Genomic DNA, 19,688 nt, shown 5'->3' on the forward strand with positions numbered 1-19,688 from the left:
TGTCAGGCTTTATGAAAAAAGGGGCAAAGTTTAACAGATGCTTAAAATTATAATCTGATTTCTGTCTGAGATATGCATTCCTGGATCACATAAATCTACCTAATACACTAAAAGAGAACTAAAGAGATCAGTGTTCTTGTTCTAATGTATTTCCCAGCAAAACTGTCACTGTGGCATTGAATCAATTATATTCAATTATATTTTCTTGTTGTTCTGCTTCTTGTCTCATGCACTGGCAGAGGAAGGCCAGGCTGAAGCCCTCCTTTGCAGTGAGATCCCATGGATGTTCTCCTCAAGCCTGGAAAAAATAGCAACAATGACCAAATCCCAGAAGCACAGGGACAGGATAGAGCTGGGGAGAAGTCAGCCCCGTCCATCAATTTTTCTTTTTCCCCTCCCTTCCTCAAAAATAATGTATTTATGTATTTTCCATATGGGGGGATGACACCTTATTTAGGAATTAATTAATTAAAATATTCAAAGCAACTGTCTGATCAACAAAGAGAAAAGCTGAGATATAGCAGCAGTTCTAAAGATCCCTGAACTCTGCATCATTCACAGTGAATTACTAAAGTCCTTTCTGCCATAGGAATAATGATGGTAAGAATATCATCATCATGACCTTTTAAAATGGCCTTGATACCTTTGGTTGCCAATTTTTCCAGGTGCCATTGAAAGTCAGTCCTTTGTAAAGCTGCATAAATAACAACATGCATTCAAAGGGTCCACCAAAAATACAAGTGGCATTTTGCAGTACAAATATCCAGACATTGATATGCTTTCTGAACTATTAGGAGGTAAGGAACAGTGTCTCATATTCTTCTTTGCTGGTCTCAAAAATGATATTTATCCCCAGCCATGGAAGGCAACCAAAATAGCTCAACTTTGCTTAGACCCCTTTATAGGCAATAATGTCTGCCTGTTTTAAAATTCAGATTATTAGACTAACAAGCATTCAAACTATTCCAACCCAGACTTACTCATGCTTAAAGAATGAAAATATCCTGAACAAATTAGACAAGGGAGGAAAATTTATCAACTACTGATATAAACATTGCATCAGGTCAAGTCAATTCACTTTGGTAAGTTTTTCACATCTGCTTTCCCAGGGACCCAACATAAGCAGTTAAAAACAAATTCTTGGTGAATGCTGTCTGTCGAAAGTTAAATTCTTTTGCTATTCCCAGCTTGTGATCATTTAAAAGGAATTTTCCAAAGCAGGGTCTAATATTAGACTCAAAATGAAGTTTCCATTCCACTTAGGCTATATTCTCACCAAAGTAACTACTGCATAATCTGATTGTCTTGGAGCTACTCGTTTAGATGCAGATGGACATACTTTAAATACCAACTCCACAGCACTGCTGAGTCTTATCTTGAGGAGACCTTATTCTACAGTGAATTAATAGAAAGATGATTTGTGATTTTTAAAGTATCAACATGCATATTGTATTGAAAGTCTTTCACTGTGCCAGGTTTTACGGGTTTTATTTCTCTGCATTCCTTGCAAGACTTCCAGCTCTTTCTACTGCTCAATGAACAGCATTAAAGTGACTTCATAAAAACATGAAAGATTTAAGTACTATTATTACTGCCATTCCCTGGTAATATATTATTCCAATTATATTCTTTCAACACAACAATGTTCAATAAGAATTGCACCACAAAAAAAATTACACAAACAGAGACAAAACAAATATTCTAATTTACTTCCCAGTGCCTGCTCAGATATTAGTATATTTGCTTTCAAGTCAAAAGGCATGGTTCTTTCAAGAACCATTTCTATCACAGACCAGAGCAGCCCATTAGCACAGGCTTATTCAGGTGCTAATTCCTCAGGATATCTGCTCTCACTTATTAGTAAGAGGTAAGATCTGGTCAAGTGAGTTAAATTAAATAAACAAAACAACCAAACAAAACCCCCTCAAAATACCAATGCTATCAACTCTGTGTTTCAGCTTTGATCAAAATCATCGAATTCCAGCCTTTTCCTCCACTTTTGCATTGCCTATAATAATGCTGAGCTAGGTAATAAAATTTTACATTTTGAAAAGAACAGTCTTTCTAACAATTAAGTGCTGAACACATCTACAAGCAATGTTAGAGATTTATGAAAATGGGATTGGGGAAGGACCTGAGGGGCTGGAATACAATGGGAAGTTGTGCACAAGTTTCATCCACAAAACCAGCTGCATGCCCTTTCCACCAGAGTGGTCCCCCCCAAGAATTCAGGATCACTAAAATATGTTCTCCCCATTTGAGCAGCTGCAGGACTCTGATCCAAGCAACAGCACCTAATGTGAGATGAGTGACCAAAATCTGTACCAGCTGCTGCTCTCTTAAGCAAAGTGAGCTGATAAGACAGGAGTTATGGAGAGGTATCAGCCATTTTGCAATTTCTACAACAAAAAAGAAGGCTAGAAACACTTTTTTCTGGCTCTGCCATAATCTCCAATTTTAGGGTTTTTTACTTATCACTCAAATTATGAAGACCTCTGAAACTTGTCACCATCACTGGATTTTGGTGGGTAGCGTTGATATTCAGTTCTATCTTCATTACTAAAACTACACGTTACAGAATGTTTATCTGTCTAAAAGAGATAAATTATCCAGACAGAGACTGACACTAACCTTTCTTTCCTCCTGACTGTCAAGTTTTCCTGCTCCAGACTTTCATCAACCCAACACTTTGCTGGGGTAAGATAAATTTAAGCCAATTCTAATAAGGTGCCCCCAAACGGCTGCCTTTTGCTCCCAAGTTTTCTCCTTCCTTTCTACTGGCTGCAATGCTCATGAAGTTATTTGATGAGACAGACCACATCCAAAAAGTACATTTCTTGGGTCTTTGCAAGATAATTTTGACCCAGAACCAATAATTTGCAAGAAATCACCAGACAGTGGAATACACATCAGAGGTGCTGATGGAGATGTTATGAAGATGCATTCCCAGACTGGCTGCCCTCTCACCACAGAAGACTGCAAAATACCCTCCACGTATGGAACTAATCAAGACATAAAAGGCTAAAGGAAAAGCTAGGAGCGCAAAGACCTCTTTATACGTAGTAAAAGAGCACAACACAGCATGTGCTGAACTGTAAAAGTGGCCTGTAAGTAAAATAATGACTCCTCTGAGTGTTTGAAATAGAAATTGGCTAGAGCTTTCTTCAAAGACTATTAGGCCACTGGCAACTGTCATACTATTTTATTCAACTGAAAAAGAGTGGTTTCAGCTTGTATTTTCCACTGCTAAGGACATAGAATACATATCCAATAAGGAGCTGAACAAAGAAAACATCCAGCAGGTAAGAAAACCTGGACTGCATATAATATTCCTAGGGCTTTGAGAGCAGCACAGGTGTATGGAAAGTTCTGTACTTCACTGATTTTCTGGCCACAGTCTCTAACAGCACTTCATGGATGACATTAATGCTTCTTTAATCACTTGTTTTAAGTGTTAATACAATGAGATTTAGCAAGTGGGCAGCTCTGCAAAACTGCCAGGTCTGACTTTAAAGGCAGAAATGTGACCCAGAGCTCCTCTGTGGGCACAGGCAGGCAGCATTTGCTTTCTGCCTCAGCTTCCCCCCGTACAGTGACAGTCAGTGACACCAACAAGGGCTGTGGAGCTGACACCTGTACATGGCCTGAGGCACCAGTGGTGAGAAATGTAATCTCTCAGTTACATTCACAAGCAACTAAAGCACCAAGCAGTTTTGCTAAACATAAATCCAGTCTCATCCCATTGCTTAAAACCCTGCCACTCAGCTTAGATTTTGCTCTCTACAACCTCTGATTAATTTACTAAGCTAATTAAGGAACACGAAGATGCTTAGCTAAATCCGCATGAGTAAATGAACCTAGAATGAGTGGCTGGGAGTCCACATGATTTACTGACCACACAGAACAGAACTGGAAGAACTGCCCAAAACACTCATTCTCTTTTGACACCCTGACAATTTCTTGAAAACTGTATAGTGGGGAAAAATTCTCCCTTTGATCCTGAGGCATTTATACGTCTAGAGAAAGGGTCTCAAGAACATTGCCATGCAGTACAAACTAGAGATGAAAACATCTGACCAAGTTCAACATCTGCTGTGGTCAGTCACAGGGTCTTGACTCTATGAAGAGTTTTGCTATCTGGATGGAGTTGTACTCACCCCACTCTCACATGTCACTTCCCCACAGACACACAGGCAGAAGAAACTGACAGGAACATAATGGAGTTCAATAAATGCAAATGCAAGCTAATGAACCTGGTACAAAATAGCACCATGTGCTGGCACTGGGGACTGACTGGCTGGGTGAACACACCACAGGAGCCAGCAGCATGTCCCTGCAGCAATGAAAATGAACAGCATGCTGACATCAGCACACATGCAGCTGGCAGGTCGAGGGAGGGATTATTCCCCTCTATTTGGCACATGTGAAACTACACCTGCAGCACTGGCATTCAGTTTGGGGTCCTCCAGTACAAGAAAGACATTAAGAAACTGAAACAGTTTCAGTGGATGGATCCCAAGATGGGCTGGGGCTGGAGCCCACAACGCACAAGGAAAAGCAGAGGGCACCACATTGGTTGAGTCTCACAAAGAAAAGGCTAAAAGAAAGGACTTAAAAGTCTTTCTATACCTCAGAGCAGGCTACAGAGCACACAAAACTAGGTTCCTTTGAGTGAGATACTGATGGGACAAGAGACAATAAACACAAGTTTCAAAAATGGAGACTCACTTTAAATAATGAAGACTTGCTCCTCACAAGGGTGGTCAAACACTGGAACAGGGGCCCAGAGGGGCAGGGAAATTTCCAGCTTTGGAGGTATTCAACACTCAGTGACCTGAGCCAACTTCAAAGGTGGTCTGCTCCAAAGAGGGGGTTAGACTAAATGACCTCCAGAAGTCCCTTCCTAAATTATCTTGTGATTTTAAGACACTTTAAAGGGAGGCCTGGCTGAAATCCCAGGCCAAACTTAATTTCTGAATTTTCATTCCTGAATTTATAAAAAAATTACAAAACTTTCAGTACATAAGGATATATAAAGACAGCAAGTTTTACTGGAATGCCACAATCTGGCCTTGTATATGACCAAATGTAATAACAAAATGATACTTCTAGCCAGACTACGCTGCAGAAAATTACAATACTGCTGGCATAGCTTTAGAGCAAACCCAGGTTCTCGGGAAGTACATGATCCCACAGAAAAGGTGAAGTAACTCAGGGGCTCTGAGCAGTGAGCCACAAACTGTACGTGATGTGTGTAAGCTTACACCATGAGTAAGCAACTAGAAATGCCTCTATTTTTGCTGAAGGAGGTTTATGAACTCAGTAACTGGGAAAATTTGTAGGTGCTATTTCTTCCTTGCAAGAAGCAGATCTCACTAAAGGCCCCTGGTTTCCCTTTAAAATTTTTTTTTAATATATTTTAAAAAATCAGTGCTAAATCAAAGCTATGGTAGACATTTATAAAACAGGAGATTCCTGTGAAGGCAGCTTGTGGTAAAACAATTATCAGGCTAGTATATTTTTGTTAAAACCAGTAATCTGAGACCATTTGCTGTTGGTCAGTGCCCTGGAACATTAAGCTATAGCCTGTTTAACATGCCTTCAAAGACATGGCGAAAAATCCCAGACTGCGTTTAGCTGCCCTTGAATTTGCTAACTAACAATCTGTGCTTCTGAAAAATCTCCTTCTTTAATCTTACAGGACTGCTTTTGTTTTGACTGATTTGTACAAAGGTAAACACTGGTCTGTCAGTGAGATTCACAGGTTCAACAATACATTATGCAAAACAATCAATTTTAAAATGTGTTGTATAATTTATCCATTAAAAACAACTCCCTCTGGAATAGCCCTGGCTTGCAAGCAATTATACCAAAGTAAAAAGTATTTATTTTCTGCAGCACAGTTCAAGGACATTAAATCTCCCTTCTATTAGCAGAAATTTGCATTCATGCTGTTTGCTTTTTCACTTTGACTATTTTCAATGGGGAAATCAGACTGCTGCTTTCTCAAACACATACACACAAACTGGCACATGCTGCCTTCGGGTTCATAACACAACACCATTCACAGAATCAAGAGAAACCCAAAACTTCTGCAAAAACATAATCTAGGTTTAGACTAGCCTTTGTTGATCCTGCTCTTTCCAGCAGCAAAACACACAATTTTTAGTATCTACTTTGGAAGAGAACCTGATAAGTAACATTCATTTAATACAGCCACATGAAAATCATCCAGACCCTCAAAGGAAACTAGTGAAAGTATCAGCACAACCACTGGGAATACAGTGATTCTCCTTTAAGCCCGAGAGCTCAGTCTCGTACAAACATTAACTAGAAACCACAGCAGCCTTCACAGGAAAATAAAAAAGTAGCACTTTAAATAGACTCTTTGTGTTAAAGTCCATTTAGTGGGAGGACACCAAAAAAAGCAAAAATCAGGGAGAGTTTCAGAATGACTTCCTGAGAATGAATTGTATTTGTAAGGAATAGTTTCCCAAGGGAAACGACAGCTCAGCTCCTTGCAACTTTGAAAACTCGACTGGACAAAGCTCCTAGAAAGGACTCAGTAATTCTCCAGTGCCCTGTGGCAGATGGAAGAGAAGCAATGAGCTAACATTTTCCATCCTCAGCAGCCTATCAGTCAGTGTAGGCGCTCCAACTCAACTGCTGCTGCCTTCCTTTCAATCCCTTCTGGTAGGACCTTGGTGAGACACACGCTGACAAACTCAATTTGCTTTGCAGCTGCTTCTAAACATGAGAGCACAGCTCTAGAAAGCTGCAGCTTTACCTGCCACTGAACTGAACCTGGCAAACAACCCAGTCAGAAGCTGGGAAATCTCCATAGGTACATGAGTAAAAGAAATTAGCTGGGAACCAGAAACAATTTGAGTATAAGGGAAAAGGGTCATTTAAACTCAGAGCTCTGCTATCAAAGTGGAAGTCTTAGGGAATAATCAGATGTGAGAATATTTAAGGGAAACTATTATCAGGTGTTGGCAGGCATCAAGAACGGGAATGAAGAGTGGAGAGAAAAATTTGCAGAAACACCTTGAACATTACTAAAAATTAATCCCTTGCCATGAACAGTACGGCAATGCTTGCCAGCCAGCCAGTGCTTATGCAGTAGGGAATTTGTGCTGAATATGGCTGGGGTTAAGAATAACCAGGGTCCACAAGGGTGTAAAATGCACATCACTAGCTGGGCTGCTCTCAGAGTTGGCCAGAACACTGACTTCACCCTCGTAAATGAACAAACACAAGCTGCTTCCCAAAATTGGAAGTTTCTCTCTTGAAGAAGTATCCATTGGATCTGAAGTAGGAGAGGAAGAAAAGGAAAACCTAATACTTGAGAAAGAAACCACTCCTGAAAACAAAGTGGTTTTGGACACCTGTCAGAAGCTCTACCCTGAGTACACAGTTGTGACACAAGGACCGGTGTCTTGAGATGAGAAATGGGCTGGAAGTTTAAAAACAAAATTAAGGAACCACTTCAGAAGCGCAGAAAAATAAAGCTGAGAGAAGAGGTGGCAACAAGAAGAGAAAATAATGACTCTGGAGAGAGACCTAGGGCTATTTGGGCTGACACTAAACAAAAGAAGTTCAGATGCAACTCAAGGCTAGCAAACAGAATATTGAAGTCATTCTTGGTTCAAGACTTCCACACTGAATTCAAAAGATACTGAAGTGTGATTTATGCTGATATGATTTCCCCTGTGCCTCCACTTCCCCAGGCAAGTAATGACCTTTTGGAAAGAAGTGTAAGAAATGCATCTCCTAACTGACTTGCACCTCCATAGCATGGTCGACAAGGAATTTTTCTTAGTGTTCAAGCACCCTAAAAAGGAGCCATACTAATTTTATTACTTCCCTGTTTGTTCAAGATTGTCCCACTGATTTCAGCATTCCTTTAGGGATGAAGAGCAGGCACCGGCCAGCAGAAATTCTGCCAGCAGAGGGAGCGCAAAACCTTGGGTTTGTTGAGCTCCACGCTCCAGGTCTTCCCCAGACCTCAGCCTGGCAGATGGAGAGGTCCTGGATTCTGGCATCGGTGGGGCCTGGCTGCTGGCCTGATGCTGAATCCTCTGAGAGATGTGCCCTTCAGCCTGGGATCCACAGCAATGAGCCCTGTCTGCCATGGCCTGTTCAGCATCTCCTCCTGCAGCTTTGCTTTGCTGCTATGACTTGCCCCACCCCAACTTGCTCCTCCTTCCCTGCCCTACGGGGGACAATTTCTTGAGCCCTTTATAAGGGCTCAGGACAGAAACTGTCACCTCCTTAGTCTCCTCCAGTCCAACGGGCTGCTTCCACAAACCAACAGTTAATTCACTAAATGAAAACAAGAACATCAAGAGATGTTTATGAGCAATAAAAATAGAAGTCAATCCAAAACAACAATGAACTCGGATGACTTTGATGTTCAGGTAACCAAAACACAACACCAACAGAAACAACAGCCTTGTTCTGTATCACTGCAGCCAAAAATCGTACTGATCTGATCCGTCCTCTAATCCTGCCTCCCTCAATTCCTAGAACAGACTGAGTTTAATTCAGGGAGTTACTGGATTTTGGCATCTACACCATGGGGATTTTAAATCCGACAAAGGTAAAGTACTAGAAGGCACAACAGAAACATGTTTGGACATTAGGAGGAGGTTAGCTGAGGGCAGCACGCTTACATAAGGACCTAAACCGTGCTGAGAGCAAAGAGCATGAGCTGAAAAGGAAGAGCAGCATCTTGGGACCGTGGGTCATGAAAGGAATTGGGGGCTGGATATACTCTCTTTTTCATTATTACCATCGGCTCCTATAGTTTACTTTAAACTCACTATTTAGGACATAAATTTAAAAGGGTTCTTGTGTTACCAGCATCTTAGATCATTAATATTCTATTTTAATGACTTGTTTTACTTCAGGCCATTTATATCACATGCAGTTTGCTATTCCAGCAGCTCCAAACCCAGCCTGGTCGATGGCGCCATCAGACTTTTCAAGCTCAGTGCAAGGCTTTCTATTTTATATTGTGGCAGAAGCCGGGGAAAGCTCAACAAAAAACTGCCCTGTTAGCTTTCTAAATTGGTGACACCACCTTCATCCAGCAGGGTCTGTACAGGCCCAGGAGCATTTATTTGAGTGCACTTCCACAGTGCCTGAAGCTGTGGGATAAACACACCCCGAAACCCAACCAGTGCCAGTGACCTTGACTTTGCAGGAGCACAGGACGGGGGCCACGTGAGCTCTGACACTGCACGTTTGTTTCTCTGGAACGCAACACAGGCACAGGGATTCACACACTGCCATGACAGAGCAGCTCCCGATCCATGCACCACAACACCAAGGACACTGCAGCAATCTGAAGGCACAAGAAACACAGGCACCTTCTCCCACTCACTGGCTTTTAGTTTGGGTCAGGTCCCATGAGGGGTAGTGCTGTAGGAAGAGCTGGCACAGAACTGTGCTTCATATCGTCAGCAAATTCAAGGGGAAGGGGGAATATCCTCCAGCTGGAAAGGGACTCTTTTAAAAACTAAAGGTATGGCACATCTAAATGTAGAAAAGTGCCAACACACACCCAAAGCTACAGAACACAGAACTTCACAGGAGCGACCAATTTAAACTTTCTTAGGTCACGTTTTCACTTTGCTTTGGTACAATTTTAGCTAATGACACAGACAGCAGCTGGATCCCAGATCCATGCCTCTTCATCGAGAACATGTACAGAACAACTGTTATGGATGTGAGGGGAGGAATGTCATTTAAACCACCCAAAGACATCCTGGAACTGCCTGACACAAAAGCAAAAGCACAGAAGAGCATCCATGATTTCAGAACTGGGCATCGCAGATACCTAAATGCCTGCAAACTGCGGGTTTTTTGCAAAATATTAATACAATAATATAGAGAGAGAGGGGAAAATCCCTGATTTTGCATTTTGCTAAGGATTGCAGTAGATCTTATCTTGATTATGTGTTACTTTAAAGGGCTATCACACAAAGAAGCCAAAAGAATTGGTCAAAATGCTGACTCATCATCCCCAGGAAAAGAAAAGATTACAGAAAACTGCCTTATTTGAAAGAATAAAAATTCTGATGGTATATTTGAATGTAATCTTACTCTTTTCAAAGAACAATTGCAAATTGACTGGCTTTGTTTCTAGGAGCTATCAATTACTCATAAGTGGAAGATTTTCAAGTGAACTACTAATACAACATCATCTTTTCAACCACACAAGGCAAGATTAATTTTCTGAAAAATGGCACTACTGGGTCATATTTTAGAAATGGGAACTTCAAAGATCAATCTCCGTGGCAATTATGCTATTAATATTTTTAATTACTAACTTGATACAGAAACTTCCTAAAGCTTCCATTTGTGAACAACCATGTAATTAGTGGCATTTTGGGCCACCCTGCATAGACCTCTGGTAGGCTGAGTTTGTCCAGAGCTCTTGAATCAGAAAGGCAACCTCTCAGATAAGACAGCAAAGCCTTGCTCCATCAGCAACAGCCACAGGAGAGAACTGGAGATAAGGTGAAGTGGGAGCCTTGTCCCTGAGCAAGAAGACACTGGAGATAAATGAAGGGACGAAAAAGGAGTCTTAAGAGATTGAATTTGTGAACTTGCCACTTGCTAGTTTTGCTGTGATGAAGAGCTCCTTTATTCCAGAAGACTAAATCAGAATTGCTCAACAGTTTTCCAGCTGCTGGGTGTTGATGACAGGGGATGACATGTGACTCACACCTACATTACAATGTTATTCAAATTCTCCTTGTCAAATATTTACATGAAGTGAAGAGCTGTAATATTTTAGTGACATAACAGAAATTCTGTGAGAATGGTATTTCTTTCATGATACTTAGCTCAGGGAAGATGTAGTAGGGACAGCCTTGTTTTCTTTAGTATTCTGCAGAAGCTTTTATTATTATTTTAGCCCCATCCAAAATTAATCTGAATTTATTTGCTCAGAAATAACCTAAGTACTGGCTTTAATCTCCCTGATTTCTGAGACTATTTATTTTAACAATTTTACTCCAGAACAAGCTTTGAGGCATAGCTTCTCATAGGGAATGGGGCTATTGATCTAAGCACAACACTTTTTCATTCAATTTCCTCTCGCAAGGGACAGATCTCTACTGTCTTTTTAAGACTTTGTTTATTGTTGTGTTGTTGTTCACTTTGTTTGTAAATGTGTGTGTTAGAGCACCTCTATGGTTTTATCTAAGCCTAATACTTAGATAGAGCTAAGTATTAGACAGAGTTATCTAAACTCTTATACTCTTATGCTCATGCCATACAATAGCATTGCATCCAGGTATCTCAGGATAGAAAGAGGTCACAAGTGTCCATGTGAATTGTGGTACACACAGCTTTGATCCATTCACATGATGTACCCAACATCTCCTTCAACACTCACAAGTTACAGTGAAGCATAACTCCACTAGCTACGGAGGCAACCTCAATTACCATGGTTGAACCTATTCGGACAGGTCAGTTTAGCTTCCTTTGTGATGGCAGAGTTGAATTAGAACTCAAACAATCTGTACAGCTTTGCCCACAAACTATGGCCACACTAAGAATGCAATACCAGCATCCCTGCATCCCTAAAACACTCTGACCATGGAAATGGCCTCAGAGAAACAGTGTCCTATGGTCGTGACTTCTGCCTTTCATTTGTTTACTTTTAGCTAGGATGAGGCTGAATTCTTCTACATCCCAATAAACACTAAAGTAAAACAGCTCAAACTTCTGCTAGAAGAGACATGGACAACTAGGTCACACAACATACAATACACGTTTCACTGCTATCTTCCGTGATTGCTTGCAAATCCAAACATTCCAGCTACATCACCCCAACCAGAAAACCAGTCAACTAGGCTCTGAGGACTTGCAATTAAATCTGTAGTATAAACAACAGTATTTATCTAGCATATTAACAATAGCAGAATGGATGTCTGTTGCTGTATGTGGCTCACAGGAGAATATCCATTGACTGGGGCACAAGAGTTTAGAAAACTAAAGAGTCCCAGCCAGATGCCAGACCCTTTCTTGGGGTCTGCAACACTCTTGAACTTCTTCCTGCATATTCTGCTAGTTCAAGAAAGGCTCCTCCACAAATGCAGCTACAGCCAGCTGATGCTGCCTCACAGAACAGATCAGGGCTGAACTCTCATCTCTACCTCTGAGGGAGCAATAGAAAAAAAATCTCTCTTACCCACAAACCACATTTTCACGAAACTTACAGAAAGATGGTGCTTCTGATTTTTCTAAATCAATGACTTTTAAAGCTATGGAGGACTAAGTCAGGTAAGAAAAAAATAACAAACTGATTAAAAATAAACTACACAAAAGCCCACCCAAATGAACTAAAACCAACCAGACAAAAAAACCTCCACTAATCCCCCCAAACAGCCTTCTTCACAGCAGTAGCAGTGCAGACCCTGTGACAGCCCCCAAATGACAGAAGACAACTAACTTCAAAACATTGCTATAATTTCCACTTGCAAGAAGAGGTTGTCATTCCTTCACAACAGTAAAGAAAAAACCCCAGATTTGCTAGAAAGCCGTGAATAAAAAAGATTATATAAACCCCGACTTTATAGCAGGCACACCTTTAGTTGAAACATCAAGTAGAGCTGAAATACACATCTAGTATAAATAATATAGACTATGTATGATCTAGTGCACTGCATCTCAACGTACAGCAGGTTCATATGTGAAGGTTCACATCCTTCCAGGAGCCCAGCCACAGTCACTGCATCACTGTCCTTACAAGGGTTAGACAAACAGAGCAGTGAGCCCTGGCAAAAGGAAATGCATTTGGAGTTCACAGAGGGGCTATCGCTTGGCTATTTCTGTAGTGCCTGCATCTAAAAAAAGATCCAGTTCACACAAGTAGCTATTTTACCTTACTGTCCCACAAGATCTAAATGCATTTTTTCCGATTACACTTTCCCACCATAAAATACACAACAAAATGTGACACATATTTTTAAATATTCCTATGAAAGGATTTTGCTTATATATAGAAACATGAGTATATATGGAAACATACAAAATTCTGTGTTTATATATAGATGTCTCCTCACTGTATAACTAATATTAGTTCATGGAACTGAAGTCACACAACAACAACAACAAAAAGAATTAAAGTTCCAGGGAGCATTGCCATAAAGTACACAAAGCAGAAAAAACCTCTTGGATTTATGATAATCTCTGTATGAAATACTGAATGGTAAATTCCCTTGAGAACTTCTCTGACACAAGAAATACACAACAAAATAAACAAACGAGGAGACAAGTCCAAGAGGCTCTCACTGAAGAGCCATGTAGTTCTCTCTTTTCCTTTTTTTTCCCCCCTCCTGCATTCCAACAAAATCTGTCATGAACCACAAGAGAGGTGCAAAGAGGTCTTCCTGGGGTCCTCTTCTGAAGCCCATCTCCTAGGGAACAAAAGACCATCAACTTCGCTAAGAGAAAACATTTTAAATTAATATCACAAGTGCTGTGCTGCCCTTCTGAGAGTGCTCCACACTGTAATGCCCCATCTGTATGAAAAAAATGTACTTTGATAGTTACATGAAGGTGAAAAAAGTTCTTCATAAGACTTATTTACGCAAGTCTGAAAGGTTTGACTTTTACTCTCTAATTATTCCTCCACGGTTTGGTGTCCCAAATACCACTTTTCTTGCATTTAATCAGAAGATGAATGTAAGCTTGACTAATATGTTTCAGTGTTTAAGCTGAGGGAAACAAAACAAGCAGAAAATATGAGAGACATTTGTTTAAAGAGATAAATTTTAAATACTTTTTCCATGCCTCTACAGGAATTAGTAAAATGGATGAAGAATACTCCAACTCTCAATCCCATCTCATCACATCTGCTCCAGTACTGTTCTGTCCACTCACAGCACTTTTACTACAGTACTTCAGACTGTCATAGGAGCCTGTTTTAACATAGCTAAAATCTCCTGCTTGAATGCCTTCCTTGACGAGTACAAAATGCTGGTTTTCATGAGGAGAGTTTTCAGCAATAAAAGCCACACACTTCTGTAGAAGTTTCACAACAATTACCACCAAAAAAAAGAACTCTTGCATGACCTGAAAGCAGATCAAGCTTTTTTCCCAAATTAAACTAATGTAAAGCACTGTCTGTGGAGCTTAGCAGAGAAACTCAGGCAATAGCTGTGTGTAACAGGAGTGGCAGATGGCTTTCCAGAAATTACAATCTTTCTTTAAATCTTTAAAGGCTGGTGGCATCTCACCTGCTTATTTCTATGGCAACTGGATTCCCTTACCAAGAAGCTGTTGATGCTAAGTTGTCTCCTCTCCTCCCCTGTAACTCCTGTTGCATCAAATAATGGTAAAAGCAAGTGGGACCGAGGATGAATAAACTCAATTATGCAACTGAAACAGTAACATTACCAAAACTTTACAGATCTCTGTCCCACTTCACAGCATTACCACCTTCTTGATGGCTAGAAATTAGCAACTGTATAATAGGTTCAGCTGGGCACAAGGCAAGGGTACTACTCTCTAAACCAGAGCAAGACTAGATCAGTGTGGTGACCACAGAACAAGAATAGTTCTAGATCCTGGGACCAAGAACTGCACGTCTACCAAGCTTCACAGGAACGCCAAGTTCTTCTATGACCACAAGTGATCAGGAGCTCAGATCTATTATTCATTGAGATGATGACATGTCTGGCAGAACAGCAACTCTTGACAGGACAGTAAAATATTTATGCAGTGTAACAACTCAAAGAAAATGACTTGCCAAATTGACTGCAACAATGGTCTTCAACCTTTTTCAATTTATGGACTGCTAAAAATGCTCAGTGGGAATGCAGAACCCTGTAATACTGAGCTCTCTACTGACAAAAGGCGTGTTGTTTTTAAGATACCTTTTATTAAGACGCCAGAAATAGTCCTTGGATGCACGCTAAAAAAAAAAAAATTCACCACACTGCATAATTTTCTGGAAAATATTAAGCAATCTTCCTTACAGTATACAATAACCAAGACATAAAAGCCTGAAATCAAATTATTACAGATCCTTGCAAAACAAAGATATCCTTCCTATTCTTTAGCCTGAGCTTACATGACAAACACAGAGACCAACCATCACACAGAGTGGTCAAATGGCAGAACTCAAAAGCAGAAAAGCTGCAGGCCAGGGAGAGCAGGGAGTGGTGGTCACCAAACAGAGAGTCCCAGACAGAAAGGGAGAACAGACATGACCCTGAGAGGGACACTGAGCACTGGATCCCACATGGGTTTATTTCTAAGGAAAGCTGAAATTTGGGATTGGCGACAGTGGTTTTGTTAAAGGCAGCATTTAGAGAATTATCAACAGAAACAAAATATCGCAGAGGGGAAAGAGAAGGAAAGGGAGCAACTCCAGGAACTGCAAATTAGATTTGTGTTATTTCAGATGCACTGGGGGAGCATTTGAATCAGTGCTCAAACCACCATCTCTGCCCCAGCTCATCAGAGTACCCAGTAATTTGCCTACCCCTGTACACTAATCCATGGGAGCCATGGCAATGCAAGGAGAGAGGCCAGCATTCCCCAGCCTCACCGGGGGCAAGGGAGCAGTCGGTGGAAGGAGCAGGGAGATGATGGCAGGGACAGTATGACTTTTTCAAGCTCTGATGTGTTTCATCACATGTACCGATCCAGCAGATATAAATATCAGCAAGTTGGCCTGGTGGAGTGGCCATTGCGAAATGGCTGCTTCCTGTCAGAATCACAAGAGATGAGATCTGAGGAAAGGCTTTGCAGCTAATGCTAGGAAACATTTTATGAGCAAAAGAAGCAGTGTGAAAGAGTTTGTGGCAGAAAGCACAACTGAGGTTGATGCTGCTCTGGATGTGCAGGGGCGAGACATTAAAAATGGTACAAGAACAAATGGGAAGCTCTTGGCCACCCTATGTCTCACCTGCAAGGACAAGTCCTCGGTTCCCACCCTCCATCATGTGCCTTAAATTCCTCACTGCATTTGAGGCAGCATCACACTCTACCCCTTATACTTCCCACTTCAACACCCTGCCATGAAACACCCTTTCAAAAGCCCAGAGTGAAAACAGTTCCTTCTCCCCTTGCGATGGGTCTGAGCCAACTCTGATGGCAGAGCAGAGAGCATGAATTCCAAATCTTTACTCTAGAACAACCATTGACCTGCAAGCAAATACTATAGCAATTTCTTCATTGAATACAGGAGATGTGTTTTTCCAAACACCAGGGCTAATAAAACTTGATTAGCAGAGGAGGTCTGAGAGACGATTGTGGTGCTCCTGGAAATAGGTTCAAAAACAGCAAGGGGAAACACAGCAAGGAAGTAGCTTGAGAGAGATTTCACTGATCTGACAGGAGAAAAAGACATCTTAGAGCAGCCTACTGTTCTCAAAGGAGATAGGGAATATCTAAAATGTTTAAGGGATTATGAAATGTTGACTGGAATGAGAATGTGCAAACCTAAGGTAGAAAGAAGAGCACGAATGCAAGTGAAATTATCAGAAGTGCTGGCAGTGGTATGTGAGTTACACTGGAGGATAAGCATAAAAAGTACCCAGATGTAAGTTAAGAACACACTAGGACAAGAAGGTACAGCTGCTGTAGCAGTTACTTGATGAAGCAAATAAGATCCATGAAAACAAGATGGGGGTTTGTACACAGAAATTCCCCTGGTCATATGAGTGAGCTGCCCACGGGGTTACGCCAAGCTGTTCATGAGAAAGTCTCCTGGACCATGTGAACAATGAAAGCAGCCCTTTTTCCATCCATTTCTCCCAGAGTATTTAAAGATTTGAATTTTCCCATCTCATTTTTGGTTCATCTCTTCCTATAAATAGAGAAGCAGCAGTGCATCCCATCTCTTCTTCATCTTTTTTGGTGGTCTAGCGTTGCACAGATGCTGGAATGTTTTTCTAGTAAATGATAAGCGATGGGAAACAAGTCGAAGACAAAGGACAAGAGACCTTGAGCTCAGACAAGTAGGAGAGATGGGAGCCTTCTCTTCTTTCCCAAGAGGCAGGTATCTTTTCTCTGGACCAAAGGGGTTTGTTTTGGAAACAAACGTATCTATTTCTGTCACTTCCTTTAGACATTTAGTCTTCATGGGGCTGATAGTAAGACTGACTACAGTGTCTGAGAATGACAATCTGGCCCCCAAAAGAAAGCATTTCTAACCCAATATGAAACCCAAAGGAAACACACCCCTGCTGCTAGGCACACGTCTCAGTGGACTAACGCTGTGATCTGTGCTGTGCTCCCAGAGCCTTTACTTTAATCCCAAGTCCAATAATCGAGTTAGCACTTTGTGAGGAGAGCTAAAGCCCCTGGGGTTTCTGCCGAGCGGTCAGACGGTGGAGAGGCTGAGCTGGACATCAGCAGGTGGTCGGCTGCCATGGGAAAACAAGCGTGGTGTGGGCAGCCAGACAGCTGAGCAAGGAGCTGCAGGAACGCCTGTAGCTCTACCCTGACCCATAGGAGGTCAAACACACCACTGGATGTTCCCAACAAAAACAAAAACATGAACAGAAGAGGAAGGGCAAGCTACGGTGAAGGAAGAAAATGCCAAGATCAGGCAGTTTGGGCTTGGAAGTTGCTTCCTAAGTCAATGAGCCCACTTGGAGAGGGTTTAGCATCACACAAAGGCAGCACAGGTATCTCAAGCTGCAGCCTCACTGTGCCACAACAGCAATGAACAGGATGAGCCACCCATGCTAACACAGCAGTGTGTGATAGATGGGGAAGGAGCTGGGCAGAGCAGCAGCGGGAAAAGCTAACAAGTTCCAGAAGATCATGGCCTTCCTGCTTAAAAATAGCAGCTGTGGTTGGGGGTTTGAGACAGAGAGAGTCCAACCACAGCATTCGGATGCAAATTTTGAAACCACAAGAGGTCAGAGTTAATTGATATTTGGTCATTCAGAGGTCCTGGAACCACTTAAGAATCGACAACATGCTGTAAAGTCTTGTTGAAGTCAGGCTCTGGTCTCCCATCTGAAAGATGTACCAATATCTGTGAAAACAGCGGTCCTGACCAACACCCTTCCTAAGCTTACCTGCTCAGGACTTTGGGGAAACAAGCAAATTGCCCTCTAGCAGCTGAGTCCTGCAAAGAGTGGTTGCAAGAGAGGCAAGAGAGAACTGCTTCCAAAGTAGGCAGCAGTGGGCAGGTTCCTTGAAGCTGGCAAGGCCATTGACTCTGGGATAGCCTAATCCACTAACAGGTAAATCCCCTCCACAAAACATTCCTTCCTGCCTGAAAAGACTTTATTTGGCAACAAAAGCCCCCTGCTTTAGAGTAAGAGCTGGGGAGGAATGTGACCTGTGGCTCCTGATGGGAGAAGGCCCCAGCACACAGAGTACCAGACTGAAAGCTGCCCAAGCCTCAGTACATGGGGCTCTCCAGTGGACTGTCCCTGCTCCACCTGCAAGGTCATTGCTTGGCAGGCAGGATACCAAGCACTGCAATTTGGTGCTTGCTGTGCTCTTTAGACACATGGACTAGATGGCTTTTAAAGGTCCCTTCCAAGCAAAACTATTCTATGATAAGGGACTGTTTCTCCAAAGAGTTGGATCTGCAGGAAGAGATTTTATGTGGGAGTTTTAACAAACATCATCCCAAGCATAATGGTTTAGCCTGCTGATTCTGAGGAGGACAACACAGAAGGGAACTCAATGGCCTAAAATGAAAGGCAAGAGACTTCTGCTTTGGACCCTCCTTCAACATGTTCGTAGACATTGCCTGTACATGGAGTCATGGCCCATTCTAGGACTTTCAGGCAAAGAGAGAGAGGGAATTACAAATGTGTCACTTCTAACTGGGATTCTCCCAGCTCACCAATCCCTCTGTTCAGTTTTTGCTCTATGAAGTGTAAGTCCTGTCTAACAGCACTAGGTTATCAAACCAATCAAACTTCACTGACTGAGATTACTGAGGAAGAGGCTTGGATACTCTCTCATCCATACTAAAGTAGCCAAAATTTGGCACATATACTAAACCCAGACAAACCAGAAAACGTTAGAAAATCCCACCTGGGAAAGTAATTTTTATCAGACAGTTAACCCAAAATTATGCAGAAAGATGTTTTTAGTTCTTTAAATTTTCCAACATTTCTCTTTGCAGCTCTCCAGGCAGAGAAGGTTTTAATGCAGGGATATAATACACTGCACTGTAGCCACACTGATGTCCTTGAATGGAGACATCTCACTCCCGGCCCAGATAGATTCACAGGGGTAAAGGGACTGCATGTGTGGCATGTGCCCTGCAGGATTGCTCATTCACCACCTCAACCTGTACCAGTATGGGCATGAACTCAAAGCATGGAGTGCACAGATGCCTCTTGCAAGAAGAGTTGTTTAGTCACAGTGGTTTAGTTTACACGGAGTGATGGAACAGCCCCTTACCAATGCAAATATGTAGTAAGAGAAGTCACTGGACCTGCAATGGCTTCTCAAGTGTGCAGAGATAAGCCTTCTTATCAGGCCTAAGTCAGTATAAAATTCAACAGCTTTCCTAGAAGAACTTTCACACAATATCCTATCTTATTTGTTCGTAGACACAAAACACTTTTCCCCACCTCAAAAAATGAAATTTCTCAAAACGTTGGGAAAAAAGCAAAACAAAAGAAGTTTTGGGTTCTGCATCATCTAGGAAAAAAATATCACCATTTTGACTCACCACTAGA

At 41.7% G+C, this 19,688-nt stretch overlaps 1 protein-coding gene across 2 annotated transcripts in view; it reads right to left on the bottom strand.

The window, feature by feature from the left end:
- Positions 1 to 19,688, bottom strand: part of CNNM2 (cyclin and CBS domain divalent metal cation transport mediator 2) — a 114,679-nt gene that overhangs the window by 23,729 nt on the left and 71,262 nt on the right. The gene's annotated exons all lie outside the window — the stretch shown is intronic.

The sequence above is a fragment of the Lichenostomus cassidix genome, chromosome 6 (assembly GCF_008360975.1).
Source record: "Lichenostomus cassidix isolate B80296 chromosome 6, HeHo_3.0, whole genome shotgun sequence".
NCBI classification, from domain to species: domain Eukaryota; kingdom Metazoa; phylum Chordata; class Aves; order Passeriformes; family Meliphagidae; genus Lichenostomus; species Lichenostomus cassidix.